Source organism: Piliocolobus tephrosceles, chromosome 4, assembly GCF_002776525.5.
Source record: "Piliocolobus tephrosceles isolate RC106 chromosome 4, ASM277652v3, whole genome shotgun sequence".
Taxonomy (NCBI): Eukaryota; Metazoa; Chordata; class Mammalia; order Primates; family Cercopithecidae; genus Piliocolobus; species Piliocolobus tephrosceles.
Window position 1 is genome coordinate 158,633,245 of NC_045437.1, and position 25,997 is coordinate 158,659,241.

General features: G+C 39.0%; 1 protein-coding gene across 19 annotated transcripts in view; it reads right to left on the reverse strand.

Annotated features, from left to right (window-relative positions):
• Positions 1-25,997, reverse strand: part of CDC42SE2 (CDC42 small effector 2) — a 150,194-nt gene that overhangs the window by 74,767 nt on the left and 49,430 nt on the right. For 17 of the 19 annotated variants that reach the window (XR_002727581.2, XR_002727580.2, XR_002727583.2 and 14 more), the window contains one exon: positions 19,469-19,639. The exons of the other annotated variants lie outside the window; for them this stretch is intronic. The gene's annotated coding sequence lies outside the window, so the exon portion shown is untranslated. The remainder of the gene's footprint in view (positions 1-19,468; positions 19,640-25,997) is intronic. 19 annotated transcript variants of the gene reach the window in all.

Sequence of the window (25,997 nt, forward strand, 5' to 3'; positions counted from 1 at the left end):
TGCTCTATTGCTGGCAAGGAGCTGTGTTCCTTTGGAGTAGAAGACGCACTCTGATTTTTAGAATTTTCAGCTTTTCTGCTCTGGTTTCTCCCCATCTTTGTGGTTTTATCCACCTTTGGTCTTTGATACGGTGACGTACAGATGGGGTTTTGGTGTGGATGTCCTTTCTGTTTGTTAGTTTTCCTTCTCCCAGTCAGGACCCTCAGCTGCAGGTCTGTTGGAGTTTGCTGGAGGTCCACTCCAGACCCTGTTTGCCTGGGTATCACCAGCAGAGGCTGCAGAACAGCAAATACTGCAGAACGGTAAATGTTGCTGTCTGATCCTTCTTCTTGAAGCTTCGTCTCAGAGGGGCACCAGGCTGTATGTGGTGTCAGTCGGCCCCTACTGGGAGATGTCTCCCAGTTAGGCTACTCGGGGGTCAGGGACCCACTTGAGGAGGCAGTCTGTCCATTCTCAAATCTCAAACTCTGTGCTGGGAGAATCACTACTCTCTTCTGAAGCTGTCAGACAGGGACGTTTAAGTCTGCAGAATTTTCTGCTGCCTTTTGTTCAGCTATGCCCTGCCCCCAGAGGTGGAGTCTACAGAGGCAGGCAGGCCTCCTTGAGCTGCGGTAGGCTCCACCCAGTTCAAGCTTCCTGGCCCCTTTGTTTACCTACTCAAGCCTCAGCAATGGTGGACGCCCCTACCCCAGTCTCACTGCCTCCTTGCAGTTCGACCTCAGACTGCTGCAAGAGCAGTGAGTAACGCTCCGTGGGCATGAGACCCTCTGAGCCAGGTGCGGGATATAATCTCCTGGTGTGCTGTTTGCTAAGGCCATTGGAAAAGCGTAATATTAGGGTGGGAGTGTCCCGATTTTCCAGGTACCTTCTGTCATGGCTTCCCTTTGCTAGGAAAGGGAATCCCCCAATCCCTCACACTTCCCAGGTGAGGTGATGTCCCGCCCCACTCCGTGGGTTGTACCCACTGTCTGACAAGGCCCAGTGAGATGAACCTGGTACCTCAGTTGGAAACGCAGAAATCACCCATCTTCTGCATCGCTCACACTGGCAGCTGCAGACTGGAGCTGTTCCTATTCGGCCATCTTGACATCAGTCTACTCAGGCTTTTTCTAAAATCTTCCTTTTCCCACTTAAATCTGAAGTATTTAACATCAAAAATGTATCCATTATTAAGGTAGGGGACATAAGAGAGAATATTATATTGGCTCAAACATGAAAAAGTTTGCAATATAAGTAAAATACGTTGAAAACTACTCTTCCTTTCTTTTTTTTTTGAGGTGGAGTCTCACTCTGTTGCCCAGGCTGGAGTGCGGTGGTGCGATCTCGGCTCACTGCAAGCTCTGCCTCCCAAGTTCACACCATTCTACTGCCTCAGCCTCCCGAGTAGCTGGGACTACAGGTGTGCGCCACCACACCCGGCTGATTTTTTTGTATTTTTAGTAGAGACAGGGTTTCACCGTGTTAGTCAGGATGGTCTCGATCTCCTGACCCTGTGATCCGCCCATCTCGGCCTCCCAAAGTGCTGGGATTACAGGCATGAGCCACTGTGCCCGGCCTCTTCCATTCTTTTATACCCACATTTCTTCTCCCACTTGAGAGTAGCTGCCATGTTCATCTTTCCCTCTCTTTAATAAACTTCCTCTTTTTCCTTTCTGCCACTCTTCTTTATTTCTCTCTCTCTCTCTCTTTTCCACCTCCTTTTTTTTCTTTTTTTTTTTGAGACGGAGTTTCACTCTTGTTGCCCAGGCTGGAATGCAATGGCGCGATCTTGGCTCAGCACAACCTCTGCCTCCGAGGTTCCAGCAATTCTCCTGCCTCAGCCTTCCTGAGTAGCTGGGATTACAGGCATGTGCCACCACACCTGGCTAATTTTGTATTTTTAGTAGAGATGGGGTTTCTCCATGTTGGTCAGGCTGGTCTCGAACTCCTGACCTCAGGTGATCCGCCTGCCTTGGCCTCCCACAGTGCTGGAATTACAGGCATGAGCCACCATGCCCGGTCCTTTTCCATCTCTTTATCCATATTCCCTAAAGTCTTCCTTCGCTCCCTAGAGTTAGAAATAATGATGCTGTGACACAAACACAGCAGGTTTTCAGTGTATTACAGATGATGGACTAAAATGTGTAGTTTCATTCAGACTTCTCTTGAGTCTACTACACATTTATATCCACCTGCTAATAAGCATCTCTTGCAGTCTCCTGGCACCTCAAACCAATATATGCAAACTTGCATATACTGTCTTTTTCCTCCCATCTACTTCTGTTACTCTTCTTGGTTGGTGGGACCATTATACACTGTTTATCAAGCAATGCATACTAAAATTCTGTCCTACTACCTACAGTTTTCTGAATAAAACCATCCTGTAAAATGCCTTCTTACATTTAAACAAATCTTTACTGTTATTCAAAATAGTATGAGCACATAGACTTTTAAAAAATCAATGGGCTGGGCACAGTGGCTCAAGCCTGTAATCCCAGCACTTTGGGAGACCAAGACAGGCAGATCACGAGGTCAGGAGATCGAGACCATCCTGGCTAACACGGTGAAACCCTGTCTCTACTAAAAATACAAAAAGTTAGCCCGGTGTGGTGGTGGGCGCCTGTAGTCCCAGCTACTCAGGAGGCTGAGGCAGGAGAATGGCGTGAACCCAGGAGGCGGAGCTTGCAGTGAGCTGAGATCCAGCCACTGTACTCCAGCCTGGGCAACAGAGCGAGACTCCATCTCAAAAAAAAAAAAAAAAAAAATCAATGAATACTACACGTTAGAAGGCTGAATTGGGTGGATCACCTGAGGTCAGGAGTTTAAGACCAGCCTGGTCAACACAATGAAACCCCATGCCTACTAAAAATACAACAATTAGCCAGGTGTGGCGGTGTTTGCCTGTAGTCCCAGCTACTTGGGAAGCTGAAGCAGAAGAATCACTTGAACCCAGAAGGCAGAGGCTGCACTGAGCCAAGATCGTGCCACTGCACTGCAGCCTGAGTAATAGAGCGAGAATCTGTCTCAAAGAAAAAAAAAATGAATCAATGAAAAATAAAAGACTATTAGCTGGGTGCAGTGGCTCACACCTGCAATCCCAGCACTTTGGGAGGCTGAGACAGACAAATCACGAGGTCAGGAGTTCAAGACTAGCCTAGCCAATATGGTGAAATCTCATCTCTACTAAAAATACAAAAAATTAGCTGGGTGTAGTGGCGGGCACCTGTAATCCCAGCTACTCGGGAGGCAGAAGCAGGAGAATCACTTGAACCTGGGAGGCAGAGGTTGCAGTGAGCTGAGATCGGTACCACTGCACTCCAGCCTGGTGACAAAGAGTGAGACTTTGCCTTAAAAAAAAAAAAAAGACTATTAAAAATGGCAAATCTTTGCCCTGTGCCTCTCCATCTCTTAGTGAGAACTGTTTTTAACTTACCAAGCTGTTTCTTCTGGTATTTACTTTTTTTTTGAGACAGTTTCACTCTGTCACCAGGCTGGAGTGCAGTGGCACAATCTCGACTCACTGCAACCTCCCAGTTCGAGTGTTTCTCCAGCCTCAGCCTCCAGAGTAGCTGGAATTGCACACCTGTACCACCACACCCAGCTAATTTTTGTATTTTTAGTAGAGATGGGGTATCACCATGTTGGCCAGGATGGTCTCGATCTCCTGACCTCGTGATCTGCCCACCTCAGCCTCCCAAAGGGCTGGGATTACGGGCATGAGCCACTGTGCCCAGAGTAAAGTATTAACTTTTACAATTGTAAGTAAGATGCCCATTTCTACTTCTCAAATTATCAATTTTCAGACTACTTGGTATAATTAGCTAATTTTTTTTTTTTTTTTTGAGACAAGAATCTTGCTCTGTTGCCCATGCTGGAGTGCAATGGAATAATCTCGACTCACTGCAACCTCCACCTTCTGGGTTCAAGCGATTCTCCTACCTCACCCTCCCTATGTTTTCTTAAATAATTTTTTGTTTTCTCTGAATAACTGCTGAGCTTTTTAAATTGCTTAGTTTTTTTTATGTACCTATATCAGATGTGTGAAACACCTGTAATTTCCAAATACCTGTACATATTAATAGATGTACTGATTCAAATATTCTTTTGGTTTCTTCCTAGCCTCTTGCTTCAATCCTAACTGCTCTAAGTTGGTATGTTCTGTTTCTGTGAATCACGTCTTCCTCTTCTCATTCTTCTCACTTACGTTGTCAAATCACATACATACTCCCCTGGCTTCCTAAGAAGTGGTACACAGAATGAAAATATTTTAATTCCTTACATTTGATACTTGATCATTTAGTTAAATATAGAATACCAAGATAAAAATCTTTCCCTTAGGAGTTTAAAGGCACTATTTCAGTGTCTGGTAACTTACAGAGTTGTGAGAAGTCTGATGACATTCCAATTTTCCTTCCTTTGTGTGTGATGTATTTCCTTTCTAGAAGAGTTAAACATTTTTTTCTTTAACTCTTGGAATTCTCAAATGCCACAGAGATGTGACTTGGTTTGGTCCTTTTTCATCATTGTACTGGGGTCTGAATGAGCTCTTTCAAACTGGAAAATGCTGTCCAGGAAAATAATAGTACCTATACCATGGGGCTATTGTGAAAATTAAACAAAATACTTAGTTCACAGAGTAGCTAGGACTACAGGCATGCACCACCACACCCAGCTACTGAATTTTTTTTTTTTTTTTAATTTGTAGAGGCAGGGTCTATATGTTGCCCAGGCTAGTCTCGAACTCCTGGACTCAACTGATACTCTTGCTTTGGCTTCCCAAAGTGCTGGGATTACTGGAATTACAGGAATGAGCCACGGTACCCAGCCCAGATAGTACTTTCTTGCAGGCATTGTCCTGTGCACCGTGGGATATTTAGCAGCATCCTTGGCCTCTATCCATTAGACACGAACAGTACCCCTTTTTCACCAGTTGTGACAACCAAAAATGTCTCCAGACACTGCCAAATGTCCCTAGGGAGTGATTCCCCCAGTTGGGAACCACTGTTATGGGGAAAAATATCATTATACAAGTGAACTGAAAAAGAAGTACATGATATCCCTCTACTACAGAGAATCCCCTTCAGATGAGAGGGATAAGGAAAAGATTCCCTAAGCCAAGAATTAATGACATTCTCCTAAAAGCAACAATCATGAACAAAAAAAACTCTAATAACCTTGTGTGGTATTAAGTTATTCTTGGTTATTCCTCCAAATTCCTCTACATTAAATTCAGGTGACCTTAGTAAGACTTGTTCGACTACAGAACAAGGCTTGGATCTTAGATCATCATAAAGAGCCTTATAGCTTCTGCTCAGATTCCAGCTACCCTAAAACCATCATGCTGGAAAGACCATGCATACACATAAGCCCAACTGAGCTCAGCCTTCCAGCCTTCCTAGTCAAAGCACCAGATGTGTAAATAAAGCTGCTTAGAATCCTCCAGTCCTGCCCACCTATTAGTTGAATACCATTAGTTGATGATGCTACATTTAAGAGAAGAATTGCCAAGACTTCCCAAATTCCTGACCTTCAAGATTGAGAGATATAATAGAGTAATTGCTGGTTAAGCCACTGAATTTTAAGGTAGTTTGTTATACAGTCAGTGATAGATAACTGGAGCTCTTCTTTTCTTTTTTTTTTTCTTTGAGATGGAGTGTCGCTCTTATTGCCCAGGCTGGAGAGCAAAGGCACAATCTCGGCTCACTACAACCTCCGCTCCCGAGTTCAAACGATTCTCCTGCCTCAGCCTCCCAAGTAGCTGGGATTATAGGTGCCCGATACCATGCCCAGCTGATTTTTATATTTTTAGTAGAGACGGGGTTTCACCATGTTGGCCAGGTTGGTCTTGAACTCCTGACCTCAGGAGATCCCCCCACCTAGGCCTCCCACAATGCTGGGTTTATAGGTGTGAGCCACCGTGCCCAGTCTGGAACTCTTAATTTTTATGATTATTTTCATATAGTTTGTGTGTATTTTGTATGCCTCTACTCTTCAATTAAAGATTTTTTTTTTTTTTTTTTTTTTGAGACGGAGTCTTGCTCTGCCGCCCAGGCTGGAGTGCAGTGGCCGGATCTCAGCTCACTGCAAGCTCCGCCTCCCGGGTTCACGCCATTCTCCTGTCTCAGCCTCCCGAGTAGCTGGGACTACAGGCACCCGCCTCGTCGCCCGGCTAGTTTTTTGTATTTTCTATTAGAGACGGGGTTTCACCGTATTAGCCAGGATGGTCTCGATCTCCTGACCTCGTGATCCGCCCGTCTCGGCCTCCCAAAGTGCTGGGATTACAGGCTTGAGCCACCGCGCCCGGCCCAATTAAAGATTTTTATGTGCTTCGAGGAAATCTTGTATAACTAATCTTTCTTGGATCAAATGAAGTCATCCAATACTTATCAAGATGAATGACTGTCATGGGTTTCTGGTGCCTTCCAACAAAATCAACCATAAGGAAGAAAAAAACAGAAGTAAATCTGGATTTCAAGAACAATAATGGCAGCAACAACAAAAAGGAATAAAAACAGCTGGTAATACTAAAAGCTGTACTTAACTTTTCTGAAAGGAAACTGGTAACCTGGAGCCAGAAGCAAAGGGAAGCAGAGGTAGGACTAGCAGAGAGATATGCTAAAAGCCCTTTAAGATTCTGCCTTTCCCTTCCCCTTGATTGCCCCTTAGCCACAGAAATTGGCAGCAACAGCCTAGATGTCTTTGTCAGCAGGATAAAATCAGGGTGGCACAAAAGCCTTAGGGAGGGAAGCTCAGGAAAACAGATACAGGCTAATAAGCCATCCTCTTGGCATTCACTCTTCCTGCCCCTCTGTGCCCCCACCACAAGGGGCAGAGGAGCTACAGGGCTGGTAGTGAGTTATAATCTAAGGACATAACCTCTTTCCAGTATCCAATATTATTTATTTATAAGAGTTTAAAAACAAATCCCAATCAGAATTTGCCTGATGCAGTAGCAACCAACAGAAGAACTTGACAGCACTTCAGTGGTGCCAAGTGGCTAAGTGACCTGGGTCCCAAGTCCTTCTTCTCCTTAAACTCACCTGGACATAAATTCCCTAACAGATATCATTAGATTAAGTGACTAATACACCCCAAGGGACACAGACAAATAGACACATCTAGAACATAAAACTATTGTGAAAGAAAGATGACTCACTAAACAACTTACGCCATCTGAAGCAGCATTACTGGAATGAATGATCCAGGAATGTGTCCCTAAGAAGTCAATGGAAGATATATGAAGCCAAAACAATAAACCATGAAAAAGAAGCAAGTAGAAATACTAAATATGAAAAACAGACAATATCCAGATAACAGAGTTCCAGAAAGAGGGAAGGAAATGAAACATTTCTAGGGAAGAATAAACATTTCAAGAAATAATAACTTCCCAGAATTAAAGATAAAAGAAGTCAAGAGTGTAAAGCCTCAAACAGCCAAATAACAGAAGAGCCCATTCCTAGAAAATTTAAGATTATCAAAAAAAAAAATCTCAAAGGCTGGAAAAAAAGAACAGAGTAATGTCAAAAGCAAAAAAATAAGATTAATATTAGATGTCACAAAAAGTGACACTGGACACAGGATGGGGTAGTGTAAATCCACAATCCTTTATCCATAATCCTTGCAGCAGGAGTTTTTTCAGAATTCAGAATTGCTATGGTTTGAATGTATCCCCAAAAAAAACATGCACTGGAAACGAAAACCCCCAAAAGATTAATGCTGTCATCATATTTAAGACTATGTGCCCCATTTTGATGGGTTCATTATAAAAGGGCGAGTTCTATCTCCTCACTCATGCTCTCTCTCTCCCTTCTGCCTTCTGCCGCAGCAACACGTTGTCCCCTTGATCTTGGACTTTCCAGCCCGTCGAACCATGAGCCAATACATTTTTGGTTCATTATAAATAACCCAGTCCATGGTATCTTGTTATAGCAGCACAAAACAGACTAAAACAATGATTTTTCAGATTATATAAAGATAATATGGTGTGTGTATGTATATCACATATCATATAACATCCACAACAGCATCTAAGGAACTAACCCGTAATTTAACTCATTAATATCTTGAAGCAAAATCTATAAACATTAACACTAAATGAGATGAATAAAATCCGTAAGTAGCCTCATACCAGTTTGGTTTGGGTGTTGTAGTCAAATAAATTATGAAAAACCATTTGCTTCTTTGATTTTAAAATACCAGGAAAGGGACTCTTGACCTGTATTTTAAAAGTCTTGAATTAAAATAACTTTAAACTTCGAATTTTACATCCAAAACATCCTTTCAATATGATGTGAAGACAAAAATATTTTCAACATATGAAGAATCAGAGGGTCACATAAAGCCCACTAACTACACATTTGGAAGAATACTCAAAAGAAAAAGAAATATAGGAGGTACTCCAAGAGATAAAGAAAGTACTCCAAGAGACAAAGAAAGGCCGGGCGTGGTGGCTCATGCCTGTAATCCCAGCACTTTGGGAGGCTTAGGCAGGCAGATCAAAAGGTCAGGAGATCGAGACCATCCTGGCTAACACGGTGAAACCCCGTGTCCACTAAAAATACAAAAAATTAGCCAGGCGTGGTGGCGGGCACCTGTAGTCCCAGCTACTTGGGAGGCTGAGGCAGGAGAATGGCATGAACCCAGGAGGCGGAGCTTGTAGTGAGCCAAGATTGTGCCACTACACTCCAGCCTGGGCGACAGAACGAGACTCCATCTCTAAATAAAAAGAGACAAAGAAAGTAAAAGTAGTCAAATGTCTTAGTAGCCATAAAAAGTGATCTAAAACACCAGCAATATACTCACTGGCGATGGGGAGTTAGGAGATATCTTAAAAGAAGGTATGAGAATGCTGGAGTATCTGTCATATTTAGGGGAAGAAAATGTCATTTTAAAAGTAAGAAATATACAGAAGTAAACTGAGGAATGGGTCTACAAGGTAATCATTATAAGAACAAAAACAAAAAATTTCAACTTACCCAATGAAAAGCAGGAATGGAGTTAGGCAAAAGGGAAAGGGATGAAAATTAAACCCAATTAGAACAGTAATTACCATAATGTAAATGAGTTGAACTTGCCAATTTAAAGACAAATTGGTATTAAAAAAATTTTATGCTAGGTTAAAAAAATGACACAGCAATATGAGAAATATTTAAGAAAGGATAAACCAAACAAATATGAGCCACAATAAAGCTAACATAGCAATCTTAACAAAATTTAAGGCAGGCCAACCATGGTGTCTTATGCCTGTAAAGCACTTTGGGAGGCCAAAGCAGAATGATTGAGTCCAGGAGTTCAAGACCAGCCTAGCCAACATAGGCAGACTCTGTCTCCCTAAAAAAATAAACATAATAAATAAAAAATAAATATAACAAAATTTAAGGTAAAAAAAAAAATCAAGAAGGACAAAGTGAGATACTACATATTTATAAAAACAGTAGAACAAAACCACATAATCATCATGAACACATCCACATCAAACAAAGTCTCAATACAGGTCAGAAACAACTGTAGAAAATGCAGGGAGAAAAAGCTAAAATCAACTGCAGTTGGAAATATTAACACTCAACTGATCAAAAACAGTATAAGCAGATATGTTGAAGATCCAAGCAATAAAATCAGAGAATACATATTATTTGCATAAGCACACAGCATATACAGAGATAGGTCATATAACAGCCCAAAAAGCATGGCCCAAAACACAAGATCAATACCATACACACTGCATTATCTTACAACAATGGGATAAAACTAGAAATTAATGACAAAAAGATGGTTTTAAAAATCTCGTTTGGAAACTAAATATATTACTAACTCAGATTAAAAAGTAAAAACATGAAGAAAACTTTAAAATACTCAGACTTTAACAGTAATGAAAATTCAAGACTACACTCTAACTGGATCAATTTTGCTGACTTGGTCACTCCTGAACCGATTACTGTGGCCAAAGTAATGGTATGAGCCAACAGGTCCCCTGAACCAAAACTAGGATTAGGCTGATTTGCTTAGGCCAACGGGAATCTACAAATACAATGGAAGAAGCAGGGGGTAGTGAAAGGGAAATCTGATTATCATATTAGGAAGAGGAAAGAAGAGATATATGCAACAGCAGGGAGACAACAATGTTGATAGAATTTTAACTCCAGTTCAGCCACCATTCTCAAAGGTTAATTACTGATAATATAAAATGAGATGGGATCTCAGTTTCCTCGGGTAAAAAATGAACACGATATTTAAGAGTCCCTTTAGTTCTAGGAGTTTGCACCTATATCAGTTGTTTCGTTCAGGCTAAAATAGAGCCTGGCACATATTATACCATTTGGTATGAGTGTAAAGAATGACTAGGAAGTTTACAACACTCAATTTTGAGAGATTCTTAGGACTACTACTTTAAAAAAAAAAAAAACACCTAACGGATGTCCAATAGATAAATGGGAAAAGGACACAAATTTTAAAATCCACAAAGGGGAAGCTGGTAAGCTGCTTTTAAAATATTCCAAGTTTCTAATTTAAAAAGTGAAAATTAAAACAAAAAATTCAACTACCATTTCTTATCTATTCAAATATTCAATGTTGATAAAGAAGCAGAGAAACTGGCAACTGCATACACACTATAATATAATAGCTGTGTAGATTGGTAGTGCTCTTAAAAAGTATTCAAAATTTTCACATTTAATGCATCAGTATCACTTCTGGAAATCCAGAAGTAATCCTGACTAGTCCAAAAGAAACCTGACTAGTCCAAAAGAAAGCAAAATACCTATACACACAAAAATGTTTTCTTGCAATATTTCTTATTATAAGACGGAAAACTCCAACACAACCTAAACACATAACAATGAGGTAATAATTAAATTATGGTTAAATAACAGATTATGTAGGCATTGTCACAGTATTCAGAGAATATATTTAACAAATTTTATTATTTAAGGGCATCTAAAGAGTCCAGTAACTATGAGAAATGTACATTAAAACTCATATAAGCATTTGATTTTTAAAGTTTAAAACCTAAAACCTTGTTTCTAAACTTTATCTGACAAATTTTGTACCCCATGTTTTGAAAACATCTGGACTTCACCAAGAATGGGCCAAGAACAATTACATTTTGGGTATAATTCACAGAAATATTAACTTCCAAGAGTATCTGGGGTTTTTTATCCTAAAGGAGAAGATAATATAGCTACTCTTATTGAGCGTGCAGCTTATGAGCTTTTGGGCTTTTTAAAAAATATGTGTGGAAAAATTTCAGTATCTACTATGCCAAAGAAAGTATTGGTCTTATTTTTACTACATGGTTTATATTTTTATCTGTTTCATTAGCTCAGCTCCACATGAGACCAGTGCCTGCCCCGATTTCTGGAATGCTGCCCCAATTCTTTTCTCCTAGGCCTTGTTGCCAGGGTTGCAGCTGCACAACCAATTCTTATTAAAATGTAAGTCTTTGAAATGCAGGTCTATGGAAAGGGATATAAAGGATTTCATTATCTTTTCTCAAAACTCACAATGAGGATTAAACTCCCACCCTTCCCAAGCCATACCACTACTTGTGCCCTTCTCTACCAAGTCATACACCAAATATAATGAAGACAGCAGCCCAGCCTTAAATATCCAAATAAAAACAGCCATGAAGGAGAGAGCTGCACAGTAATGAACCTTAAGGTCTGGCAAAAGTTATTTAAAAATGACTTCTAATACTCACGATGTAGTCATAGGCTACAGCTGGATATTCATACAGTGATGTGATTTTAGAAATAATACTTCTAAAGAATACTTGCAAGAAAAAAGATACTCCACAATAACAATTTCAGAATAATGTCAGCAACTTCACGTCAGAAAAACAAGAGCTGCAAGTAATTTACTCAAAATGTAAAATACTTTATAAGCTATTAATTTTGTTGTAGAACACTCACATCCCTAAAATTTTCTTGAAAAAGCAGGAAAAAATTTAAGGACAATTTACATTCCTTTCCATTTTTTACTAGAATCTCATGTACTTTTGTCTCTGGATAAAATTCTTAACAACTGATCTTGCTCTTGAACAATTTATGATTAAATTCATCTTGTGAGAAAAGTTAACATACAACTGTCAAAACCATACAGATAAAACTATTTTCAATTAAAAGTAAACAAACAGATCAAATCCTCTCATGTAAAGTAAAATGACACAGAGTTTTGTATTAAAACACATTATTTTGAATGTTCGTACACCACTGGAATCCTAACATGCAGACCTTAGAATTTTAACTGTGTTAGGGAAAAGAATTAAGGTTAGCAAAGTTACCTGGGGCTAAGTATACATACCCTAGTCTGCTCCCTAGGTGACTCGTAGGTAAATACAAAAAAAGAAAAAAGAAAAAAAAAAAGAGATAGAGGTACAATCCCTTGAGGATCTTATTATAAAACATGCACTTCAAGTTACAGAAACAAAGCACATTGAGATACAATTCTAAAAAGTGGCTACTAGTTGTATTTTTTAGTAATAAAACTGAAATCATTAACTTAAATGTACTTCATAACTTCATAAGCTTTTTAAATATAGAAGAAATACACAATTAAAATACTTAAACATTAAAAATATAGATTGGGGGCCAGGCACAGTGGCTCATGCCTGTAATCCCAACACCTGAATGCCAAGGTGGAAGGATTGCTTGAGCCCAGGAGTTAGAGATGAGACTGGGCAACATAGGGAGACCCTGTCTCTATAAAAAAAAAAAAAAAAAAAAAATAGCCAAGTGTGGTGGCACATGCCTGTGGTCCCAGCTACCTGGAGGGCTAATATGGGAGGATTGCTTCAGCTCAGGAGGTTGAGGGTGCAGTGAGTCATGATTGTCCACTATACTCCAGCCTGAGCAACAGAGTGAAAGCCTGTCTCAAAAAGAGCAAAGAAAAAAAAACTGGGGATCACCTTACACCCCTTAGGATGGCTACTATGAAAGAAAACAAAACAGAACCAAACAAAAAACCACACACAGAAAATAAATGCTGGCAAAGATGTGAAGAAATTGGAATCTTTGTGCACTGTTGGTGAGACCATAAAATGGTGCAACTGCTATAGAAAACATTATGACAGGTCCTCAAAAAATTAAAAATAGAAATCCTATCTACTTCTGGGATATATTTGGAAAAACTGAAGGCAGAGCCCTGAAGACATATTTGCCCACCCACATTCATACTAGCACTATTCACAATAGCCAAGAGGTAGAAGCAACCCAAATGTCCACCAACAGAAGAACAGATAAACAAACATACAATGGAATATTATTGAGCCTTAAAAAGGAAGGGCAGTGGCACATGCCTGTACTTCCAGCTACTTAGAAGACTGATGCCAGAGTACTGCTTGAGCCCATGACTTCAAGCCAGCCTGGGCAATAAAGCAAGATCTCATCTCTTTTAAAAATAAAAAATAAAAATAAAAAGGAAGGAAATCCTGTCATGCTATAAAATGGATGAGCCTTATGAACACTATACTAAGTGAAATAAGCCAGTTACAAAAACATAAATACTGTATGATTCCACTTATATGAGGAATCTAAAGTAGTCAAATTCATAGAAACATAAAGTAGGTGGGTACTAGGGGATGGCAATAGGGAGAAATGAAAATTTGTTGTCTAATGAGCACAGAGTTTCAGTTTTGCAAAGTGAAAAAGTTCTAGAGACTGGTTACACAACAATGTGAACATACTTAACACTACTAAACTGTACACTCAGAAATGGATAAGATGATAAATTTTATGTGTCTTTTACCACTACCATAAAATACTTTTTTTTCTTCCAGCATGGTGGCTCATGCCTGTAATCCCAGCACTTTGGGAGGCCAAGGAGGGTAGATCACTAGGTCAGGAGATCGAGACCATCCTGGTTAACAACGTGAAACTCTGTCTCTACCAAAAACACAAAAAATTAGCCAGGCATGGTGGTGAGCACCTGTAGTCCCAGCTAGTCAGGAGGCTGAGGCAGGAGAATGGCAGGAACCCGGGAGGCGGAGCTTGCAGTGAGCCGAGATCGCACCACTGCACTCCGGCCTGGGCGACACAGCAAGACTGTCTCAAAAAAAAAAAAAAAAAAATTTCTAATGTGGACTGGGGGTGACCCCACCCCTGGAGATTCTAACAAATTGAAAAAGATGAAAATTAGGTGAATCCTTTTTTTCCTTTTACCCAGTACGACACTTGATGATTTGGTGGGGGGGGGATGATAGAATTAAGTTTCCCAACATTATCCTACCCACCCAGTTGTCTTCCCTCAATACAGCCCCTAATATTAGCTTCTTGCACAGCCTTTCACAGATACTTTATGAATATACCAGCATATATGTATATTCTTTTTAAAAAATATTTTTATGTAGCATCATACATCACTGGCACCTTTTTCACTTAACACTTTATCTTAGAAATCAGGCAAGATCAGTAACATTTTAAAGAGATGAGATCTATGTTACCCAGGCTGGATTTGAACTCCTGAGTTCAAACAATCCTTCCCTATCAGCCTCCCAAATAACTAGGACTATCAGCATGTGCCACTACACCCAGCTAATATCAGTACCTTTTTAAAAACTGCCTCTTTTAAGTTTTAAGGGCTGCATTTTTATCATACTGATATAGGTCATCTTTCACAGACGGACGTTGAGTTGTTTCTAATATTTTACTATTACAGTACTACAAAGACTAACCCTGTATATTCACATAAGTGAGAATCTGATGAACTAAACCCAAAAGCTACAGAATTTAACCATAAGATAAATTCCAAGAAGTGAAACTGATGTATTAAAGAGCATGTACATTTAAATGTTCAGTAGGCATTTTAAATTTTGGCAGATATTTTCCAATCTCCTAAAGGAATATGCCAACTTATACTCCCTCTAATAAGGCATTAGAATACCTACATTTCTTTCATAAAACATTTTCTAGGAAGGCTTCCCTAACTCCAAGAATATAAAGAGGAAAAAATCCATTTTCTTCCTCTGAAGATAAGGATCTGATTTTTCCTGATGGCTACCCAGCTATCATATTGCCAGAAAGAAAACAAATTATTTTCTCCACTGATCTGATATGTGCTTTCATTATATTCTAAATTTCCATATGAATTTGGGACTTTTAAATTCTGTACCACTGATCTATCTACCAGAATCATAATGTCTTAATTACTATAATTTTAGAATACATTTTTTCTTTTTTTTGAGACAGACTCTTGCTCTGTCGCCCAGGCTGGAGTGCAGTGCCGTGATCTCAGCTCACTGCAACCTCCACCTCCCAGGTTCAAGTGATTCTCCTGCGTCAGCCTCCCAAGTAGCTGGGATTATAAGCATGCACCACTATGCCTGGCTAATTTTTGTATTTTTAGTAGAGATGAGGTTTTCACCATGTTGGCCAGGCTGGTCTCTAACTCCTGACCTCAAATGATCCACCCGCCTCGGCCTCCCAAAGTGCTGGGATTACAGGTATAAGCCACTGCCGCCCAGCCAGAATACATTTTTAATATCTGGAAGAACTAGTTCTTCTGTTTTTTATCTTATTTATTCACTTATTTTTTGAGACACAGTCTCGCTCTGTCGCCCAGGCTGGAGTGCAGTGGCGCAATCTCAGCTCTATGCAACCTCCACCTTCCAGATTCAAGTTATTCTCCCGCCTCAGCCTCCTGAGTAGCTGGGATTACAGGCATGCGCCACCACTCCTGGCTTAATTTTTTTTTTCTATTTTTAGTAGAGACAGGGTTTCATTATGTCGGCCAGGATGGTCTCAAACCCCTGACCTCAAGTGATCCGCCCACCTCGGCCTCCCAAAGTGTTGGGGTTACAGGTGTTAGCCACCATGCCCAGTCTCGTTCCTTTTTTAAATGTTCATTCTTTTAAATAATTTTTCTGGATAATCTTCCTTATTTTTGTCCTTATAAATTTTAGATTCAACTAATCTTTAAAAATCCTTTTAAAAATGTTATTGGAATGCTATAGACTGGAAGAGAACAATATTTTTCAGATACTGAATTACGATGGTGAGTTTCTAAGTATTCTTTTGGGTCTTGGGTGATTCTGCTATAAGAGATCCATTTTTTGAGCAATACTGCATGTAAAAGTAAAGAGTAGTGGTGCTTGGTAAGGGGCAAAGGAAGCCGTTAAACAGAGTGCGAGCTGTGTCTACAGGGGGACAACAGCCTAACCATATTAGGTATCAATACAAATTTATCCTTGTTGAGAAGACCAAGAAAATCTCTTCACAGAGGTAGAAACTATATTCCAAACCACTTTCTATGGCCCTAAGGTAAGAAAACAACTGCAGCTGAAGTAAGTGGTTTAGAATTCCATTCCACACAAGAACTCAAAATTAGTGGTGTACTATAGGCTTGGAAAACCAGAATGAAGTGAGGCGCTGAGGGTAGGGGTAAAAGTCACACTGACCTTTCTCCTACTTTCCACTCCCAACTCACTCCAGCACTTTGGGAGGCTGAGGCAGGTGGATCACTTGAGGTTAGGAGTTCAAAACCAGCCTGGTCAACATGGTGAAACCCTGTTTCTACTAAAAACACAAAAAAAACTTGGCCAGGCGTGGTGGTGGGCACCTGTAATCTCAGCTACTCAGGAGGCTGAGGCAGGAGAATTGCTTGAACCCGGCAGGCAGAGTTTGCAATGAGCCGAGATCGCACCACTGCACTCCAGTCTGGGCAACAGAGCAAGACTGTCTCAAAAAAAAAAAAGAGAGAGAGAGAGAGAAAGGAAAAGAATGCATTATCTGCCAACCTGCACATCTGTGTCAGAGGTCTCCTTGCCTAACTCACAATTCAAGTTTTAATAAGTCCCTTGAGTTCTTATTATACAAGTGTATATATAAATGAGGGTTGAGAAGGATGTATCAGCTAGGAGGTTTTCACAAAAATCTAAGAGAAAATCCAAAGCCAGTTGAATTAAACATGAAATTTACTAGCTCATGCAACTGTAAGTTTACAGGTACAGCAGCTTCAGGGAAGGGTTGATCTGACAGCTCAAATGGAGTAACTAGGGCATGGCTTTTCTCTGCTCTACTCATTCTGTGTTGGCTTCTTAATCAATTAACTTTCCTTTCATGGTCAAAAGATAGCTGCCAGGAATTCAATAACTATGTTTTCAGGTTGAAATTCACAAAAACGTAAGTGACTTCATCTCAGCATTCCTAGCAAATATCCTCAGCATTCATAGCAAATATCCTAAGATTCACTCTGCTTGATCTAGCTTAGGGTGCATGCCTGCCATGACTGTCTTAGATAGGAAACATGTTCCATTCCAACAAAATGTACATGAAATACAGCACATTAAAGCTGACCTTAATGATTTAAATTTCCCGTATTACTAAATAATGGTACTACTCCATTTAAATTGATGGGTAAAGCACATCATACAACTTTCTCTATCTTCTTAAAAAGTTATTCTCCTGGCTGGGCATGGTGGCTCACACCTTCAATTCCCACACTTTGGGAGGTCAAGGCAGGTAGATCTCCTGAGCCCAGGAGTTCAAGACCAGCCTGGACAACATGGTGAAACTCTGACTCTACAAAAAATATAAATTGGATGGGCATGGTCGTGCACAACTGTAGTCCCAGTTACTTGGGAGGCTGAGACAGGAGGATCGCTTGAGCCCAGGAGGCAGAGGTTCCTAGCATCTTGGGCTCAAATACACAGGCAAAGAGCCAAGATCACACTCCAGCCTGGGCAATAGAGTGGGACCCTGTCTCAAAAAAAGAAGAAGGAAAAAAAAGGTATTCTCCCAGATTTTCATCAGAATTCATCAAGAGAAAAAAAAAAAAAAAAGTGAATTCTTCCCTGAATGTAAATTTCTTTTTGAAGGATTCAAAATACACTACCAGATTACCTGGTAAAATCATAACATAGGCTTTTTATCTTTTTCCTTTTACCATAACTGAAAGTAACACCATAGATTTTCAAGAAGAAAAAGAGGTTCTTATTCCATACTTTTTCAAGATTATAATAACAAGATGTAAAATAAAAGATAGAAGAAAACATTTATATCTAGAGCCAAGCCAAAAAAAAAAAAAAAAAAGTGATTTGTTTCACAGAGCTTTAAAACATAAGCAACTAGATCATCTATCCTATGGCCCAAGATCCCTCTTACTACATCACTGCCAAACCTCCCCCCACACAGAGGCTTAAGAACAGAGTGGGGATGCACACTTTAGGGAATCTTTCTGTGAATATGCATTCCAAAGCCAAATACAAATTATTCCTGAATTATGCTTCTTACTACTGATGTCCCCCATTCCTATAATTATCACAGAAAATAGAAGGCAAACTATTCTGTTTTTATAATAAAGAAGAAAGTGAAATTTCATTTATTAGATTGAAAGCCAATACTCAAACATGAAGGAGAGAACCTGGTTCGGATGGTAAAGTTGGACAAAAACAAAAGGCAATATTGTCTGGAGTAGAACTAACCACTTAAACATGTGTTACATACTGGAAGTCTTAAAGAAAAAACAAATTTCACTCATAATCCTAGAAGGAAGCAGTGTGGTTAAAGAAAAGAATGTGAATTAAAAAAAAAAAAAAAAATCTCTGTAATTATTAGATTCTATGGATTGGTTTTTCAAACACTTATCAAGTAATTCAGTTAAGCAAACATGTATTGATGACATCATTAAGAAGTATTAGAGTCAGATACAATAGGAATATAAAACATACCCCTTGACTTCATAAAGCTTGTAAGGGGTTACAAAGAACATGATCAAGTAGAAATGTGTGTGACACTAAAAAAGATGGCTTTGGGTAATCAAAAAAGGAAGAAATCAAATCTAAATAATTTCTATAGCAAATAACAGGAAATCTCAAGGCAAAACTGCTTAAACAATAAGAAAATTCAGGTAAAGTGGCTATAGGCATGGTAAATGGAACTCTAGTTCTACTTTTCTCCAGTTCCCTTGGTTCTCCCTCCTTCACATAAGGCATCACCTTCAGGCTACTAAAAAGATGGCTCCAGCACTTCCACACATCACATCCAGATAATATCAGCTCTGCGGAGAAGAGGGACCATCTGTTTTCTTCCTTTTCTCAAAAGCAAGAAAGATTTCCCCAAAAGCCTCTTGCAGATGTCCCTTTTGTCTCTCATTGGACAAAACTGTTTCTCATGTCCATTCCTAAAACAATTACTCCCAAAGAGAATGAGACCTACCACAACTAAGATTAGAATGGATGCTGGTAACTATCATGACCACCATTTCAGCGCTGGCTCAGTATTTCAAATACAGTATTTCAGGCCTTGGACTGAAGAAGAAATAATAGAGAAAAATGCCTAGGCAAAGGAAAGGATGTGCCTAACTGGAAGAAGAAAGCCAAACTCTGAAATCAGACATTAAACATGGTGTTAGGGATAAAGAATTCCCTTAAACTGCACTGCTGTCCTCCCCTGTAATATAAAAATTAATGTCAGCAAATGCTAAGAATGTAAAAGAAATCATCCTCTTTTTATGGAAGGGTTTAGGTTATTTAATTATCAGTGGAGATAATCAGACTTACCACTCCTCATCAATGGAGTAACACATTCAGCTACTTCTGGGTTAAGAACATTCCATATTATGCATACAGATGACTCAGCAGATTCACTGTCAGTAGTTATTCCTTGCAGATTTCTTCTCATTTGGGTTCCAGGTTTCACTCAAAAATTCACACACTCAAAACTGGCCCTATCTGCAAACGAAAGTATGCAATTAGGAGGCAAAAAGCTACAGAGAGCAATTCCCCCTCCCCCATCTATAATTAACTGATCCATGTAAAGACTGAACTCAAACACTAGACTCACTAAGCACCATGTTTAACCTAAGCAACGTGCATTTCAACACCATAATGTGCTTATTATACATAGTTACCACACTTTTCCCACCATATAAATTTATTGTTGCTTCCACAGTATATCTACCCACTGGGCAGAATCCAGCAGACAGACACCTTTGGTGGACCCACACTAGGTTGGTCTGCATGGTTAAAGGATAACTGCCTACATTTATAAATCAGGACTTTACATGACAATCCAGATTTCAGACCTCTCTTGAAAAATCAGAATATCTAGCAATACTGGCCCCACATTCCCATATAGAAACAATCTTCTGGAGCTGATTAGCAGCTAACTAACCCTGAGGATGGGGCTTTGCAGTTCTCCACAGAAGTCGCCACTCTCCTTTACGTTACAACCTGGCTCACAGTTACTTGTCTGTACCCTGCAGGCATCTGAGCTTGCAAACTCTGCTATGTATTTCTAACAGCTCCCAGGGAACATTTTATTATTGTCATAGCCAAGCATGTTTTTCTGCCTTGAGGATATAATATACCATAAGACGATAACAAACATGGACTAAGAATCAGAAGCTGGAGTTCAAATTCTGCAAATGACTAGTTGTGTGACCTCAGGCCTGTTTTTAACCTAAGATATAGTTCATTTAAAAGCATCCAAATAAACCTATAAGCCTTATCACAGTAGACAAAACACGCCTAAAATCTAACATGCCCAGCCTGAACTGACAATATTAAATCCATTGCTTCCTCAGTCTTCGTCATCTCAATAAATCACACCATAATCCACACAACTTTCGCTCAAGCCACAAACATAAAGTCCTCACCACATACTCTCCCTTGTCTCCCAGAGCCATCACCAAGGCAATTGATTCTCCCTCCAAAATACATAATTTGAACAGATTCTTAGAATTCAAGCCATAAAAACAAACAGCAATTCATCCTTCAGAATCAATTACTTTGCTGAAATTGCCTATAAATTTAACACCTTAAATAATAGTAGCTTGAAGTGTCAAGGTTTCATATTATGAGGAATACTAGTACTTCATTAAAGGAAAAATGAATTTCATTAAAGGTAAAATGAAAAACATTAGGGATGCTGCATCTCACTCCTTGCAAGACATTGATATTACATTTTATAAACTTACACATTTCTTCAACTCTAAACTGACAGTGAACCAAAAGGCTACGCTAACTCTGATAACGAAATTAGGAAAACCAAAAGACTACTATCAATAGAATAAATAAGTTTAGGAAGATTGCAGGATCAATACTCAAAAATCAAGATTAATACTCAAAAATCAATTCTATTTCTATAGAACAACTGTACAAAGAATAATCAGAAGCCAGGCATGGTGGCTCGTATCTACAATCCCAGCAGTTTGGGAGGCCAGAATGGGAGGACTGCTTGCTGCCAGGATTTTAAGAAATACATAGGGAGACGCTGTCTCAACAATAACAACAAAAAAATGTTTTAAGTTAACCAGGCATGGTGGAGCATGCCTGTAGTCATAGCTACTCAGGAGGCTGCGGTGGGAGAATTACTTGAGCCCAGGAGTGCGAGGTTACAGTGAGTTATGATCGTGCCACTGAGCTCCAACCTCGAGAACACAGCTAGATCCTGTCTCCAAAAAAAAAGAAAGAAAGAAAAAAAAAAAGGACAATCACTTAAAAAATAATTTCATTTGTAGTATAAAAATATGAATTATGAAATTATCAATTTATGTGCAAAAACAGAGTAATATTATGTTCCAAGATCAGTGAAGTCAATGATGTTAACATGTCAATTCTCCCCAATTTGATCAATACAATCAACACAATTCTAATAAAAATCCCAGCTGACCTTTTTGTAGAAGAAACTGGCATGTTTATTCTAAAATCCTACAGTTTAGTCAGGCGTGGTGGTGCACACCTGTAATCCCAGCTACTCGAAAGGTTGAGGCAGGAGGATCACTTAAACCCAGGAGACAGAGGTTGCAGTGAGCCAAGATCATGTCACTGCACTACAGCCAGGGTAACAGAGTGAGACTCTGCCTCAAAATAAATAAAATTAATTAATTAAATAAAATCATATGGAAATGTCAAAGAGCTAGATCTATCAAAATGGCTTTTAAAAAGGGCAAAAATTTTGGAAGCCTTATACAACCAGAATACAAGGTTCATTATAAAGCTACAAAAACATTGTACTAGCATGTGGAGAGACTTAACAGGTTAATACAACAAGAGTGAGAGTCCAGAAATACAACTACACACGTGGTCAACTTATTTTCCGTAAGGGTACAAAGGCAGTCCAGTAAAGAAAGGATAGCTTTCTCGGCAAATGAAGCCAGAACAACTGAATATTCATACTGCATGCCAAAATTAACTCAAAATCAATCACAGACCTAAAGGTAAAACCATTAAACTTCCATAAAATCTTTGTGGCCTTATCTTAGGCAAAGATTAGTAAACTAAAACACAAAAGCATAATCCACTTAAAAAAGACAAAGTAATAATTTCATTCAAATACTAATTTCTGCTATCTGTAAGACACTATTAACAGAATGAAAGATAAGCCTCAGAAATAAAAGGCATCCAAATAGAAAAGGAAGAAGAGAGGGGCCAGGCGCGGTGGCTCACACCTGTAATCCCAGCACTTTGGGAGGCCGAGGTGGGCAGATCACGATGTCAGGAGATCGTAGACCATCCTGGCTAACATGGTGAAACCCCCTCTCCACTAAAAATACAAAAAATCAGCCAGGCGTGGTGGCAGGCACCTGTAGTCCCAGCTACTCAGGAGGCTGAGGCAGGAGAATGGTGTGAACTCGGGAGGCAGAGCTTGCAGTGGGCCAAGATCTGCACCACTGCACTCAGCCTGGGTGACAGAGCAATGCTCCGTCTTTTAAAAAAAAAAAAAAGAAGAAAAGAAAAGGAAGAAGAGAAATTGTATGTTTGCTGACGACATTATTTTATATGTCGAAAACCCTAAAGCTTCCACCAAAAAACTGTTAGAACTGATAAAGGAAGTAAAGTTGCAGGGTACAAAATCAACAGACAAAAATCACTAGCATTTCTTTACACTAACAACTAATAATCTTGAAAAAAAATTAAGAAATCAATTCTATTCACAACAGCCTCCAAAAAGTATACATATTTAGGAGTAAAGTTAACCAAGGAGGTGAAAGATCTGTATGCTGAAAACTGTAAAACACTGATGAAACTGTAGACAATATAAATAAATGTAATGGTATCCCATGTTCAGGGATTGGAATCATTAATATTGTTAAAATGTCTACAACACCCAAAGCAATTTACAGATTCAATGCACTCTCTATCAAAATTCCAAGGTTGTTTTCCACATAAATAAAAAAAAGAATCCTAAAATTCATATAAAACCACAAAAGACGTCAAACAGACAAAGCAATCTTGAGCAAAACAAAGCTGGAGGCATCACACTACCTAGCTTCAAAATCTACTACAAAGCTATAGTAATCAATACAGAATGTACTGGCATAAGAACAGAAACACTGACCAATAGAACAGGATAGAAAGCCCAGAAATAAACCTACAAATTATGGTCAACTGCCTTTCAACAAAGTAACCAAAAACACACAACAGAGAAAGGACAGTCTCTTCAATACAGTGGTCTCCCCTTACCTGTGAGGGATACGTTCTAAGACCCCCTGCGGACAGGAACCCTAGATATACTATGTTTATTCAATCTGATAAACTAAACAGCTACTAAGTGACTAATAAGCAGGTAGCATATACAGCATGGATATGCTGGACAAGTGATGATTTACTTCCCAGGCAGAACAAGGCAGGACGGCACGAGATTTCATCACACTACTCACGATGGCATACAACTTAAAACTTAAGAATTGTTTGTTTTCTGGAATTTTCCATACACTATTTTCAGATCATGGTTGACCAAGGTTAACTCAAACTGCAGAATGCAAAACCACAGATAAGGTGAGACTACTGTAAATCGTGCTGGGAAAACTGGATATCCACAAGCAAAATAATAAAATTGGACCATTATCTCACAACATACACAAAAATCAACTCAAAATGGATTAAAAACTTAAATATAAGACCTGAAACTGTTGAACTACTAGAAGAAAACATAGGCAAATAGTTACATGACATTGGTCTGAGCAATTTTTATTTTTTTTTTAGATCTAACCCCAAATATGACAGGCAACAAAGGCAAAAATAAACAGGACTGCATCAACTAAAAAGCTTCTGCACAGCAAAGGAAACAATTAATAGATTGAAGAGACAATCCACAGATTGAGAGAAAATGTTTAAAAATCATATATCTGATAAAGGGCTAATATCCAAATCCAAAATATGTAAGGAACTCAAACTGAATAGCAAGAAAACAACTCAATCAAAAAATGGGCAAAGGACCCAACAGACACTTCTCAAAAGAAGAAAATAAACAGCTGAATCTCAGCAAATCACAAGCAGCCAAGCTTCAGCCAATCACAGGCTGCCAACTGATCACACCATGTTCAAATAAGGCAAAAGAGGAGCTGTTAACTAATCAATCTATATAAGTACTTTCTTCTCTTTTCTGTCTACGCTTACTGCCCAGGTTGCACAGCAGAGCTCTCTGAACCTTTTCTGGTTTTGAGTGCTGCCCAATTAATGTACCATTCTTTGCTCAAATAAATTCTGCCACATTTACATTGTCTAAAGTTTTTCTTTTAACATAGAGACAAAAACTGAAAGAATTCATCAACTGGTGAATGGATAAACCTGTAGTATACAATATTCTCAAAAAAAAAGAATGACTGTATACACCCATCAACATGGATAAATCTCAAAATAATTATGCTGAGTCGAAGAAGCCACAGAGAGTATATACTATATAATACATTTATACAAAGTTCTAGAAAAAAGAAACTAATCTCTAGTGACAGAAAAGCAGATCAGCTAATTTCCTAGGAATGTGGGTAGGTGGGCAAAAGGAGGGCCTACAAACAGCTGAGAAGAAACTTTTGGGATATTAGGTATTTCCAATATCTTCAGTGTGGTTACGATTTCACTGGAATATACATATGCCAAAATTTATCACGCTGAACACTTAAAAATATGCATTCAATTTTATGTTTAAAATAATGTGATTACATATTAATAACCGGTAGCAAGCCTGGTTAAAATGAAAAGCAAGATCCTTTTAATGCATTAAATTTGAAAATTATGGCCACAATCTTTCTCTTCAGAAAATAGCTCTTCCAAAAGTGTAATATCTCAACGCTAAGGATCAGAAACACAATTGCTAATCACAAAGAAAGCATATGCCAAAAATAGTACTCTAACTAACCTAGCATAATATAATTTGGCATGGAAAAAAGGAAATTTGGTGGATTTCAACATTGTTAATTCAATTATAGTCCAGAGTACCTCAGTCCTCCATTACATTTGGTAGAAATTAGATTTAAAATACTGTCATTTCATTGTTGACCAAAAACATATTTTAATATAATCATTCAATGAGTGTCATCTGGATACCACTACTAAAATGGACTTCATATTCTGCTTAGAATTCATGAAAAAGTCATGAGAACAGACTCAGTTTAACTGCTAAGTGCTGGTATCCCTTGGTGCTTTTTGTATCATATTAAATGCCACCTCTATCCCCATCTGCCTGTCATTTATACTGAAGAGACAGAGAAAAAATGAATTATTTCCTTAGCTGAATTTAACCATTAAGTTTTATTTTAGGCCAGGTGCAGTGTCTCATGCCTGAAACGCCAGCACTTTGGGAGGCCAAGGCGGGAGGATTATTTGGGCCCAGGAGTTCAAGACAAGCCTGGGCAATATAGAGAGACCCCATCTCTACAAAAAACACAAAATTTAAAAATTAAAAATAATAATAAATTATCCTGGCATGGTGGTGAATGCCTGTGGTCCCAGCTACTTGGGAGGCTGAGGTGCAAGGATTGCTTGGGCTGGGAAGGTCCAGGTTGCAGTGAGCTATGATCATGCCACTGCACTCCAGCCTGGGCAACAGAGCAAGACTGTTCCCAAAAAAAAGAAAATTATTTTAGACAAAAGCCAAAGTGTACACTCCATCTCTACGCAGAGATTTCTAGTCTCTAAGTTAATCAGTCTCAGTTCCATCATATTATTATGAAGACAAGACTGCATTTTTAAAGAAATTAAGTTATCCATGCTACATCTAAATACTTTTAGGGCCGTCACAAAGAAAAATTATGCTAGTTTTGCATCATCCCAAATGGCACAACTCCAATGAATGAGTACAGGCTGT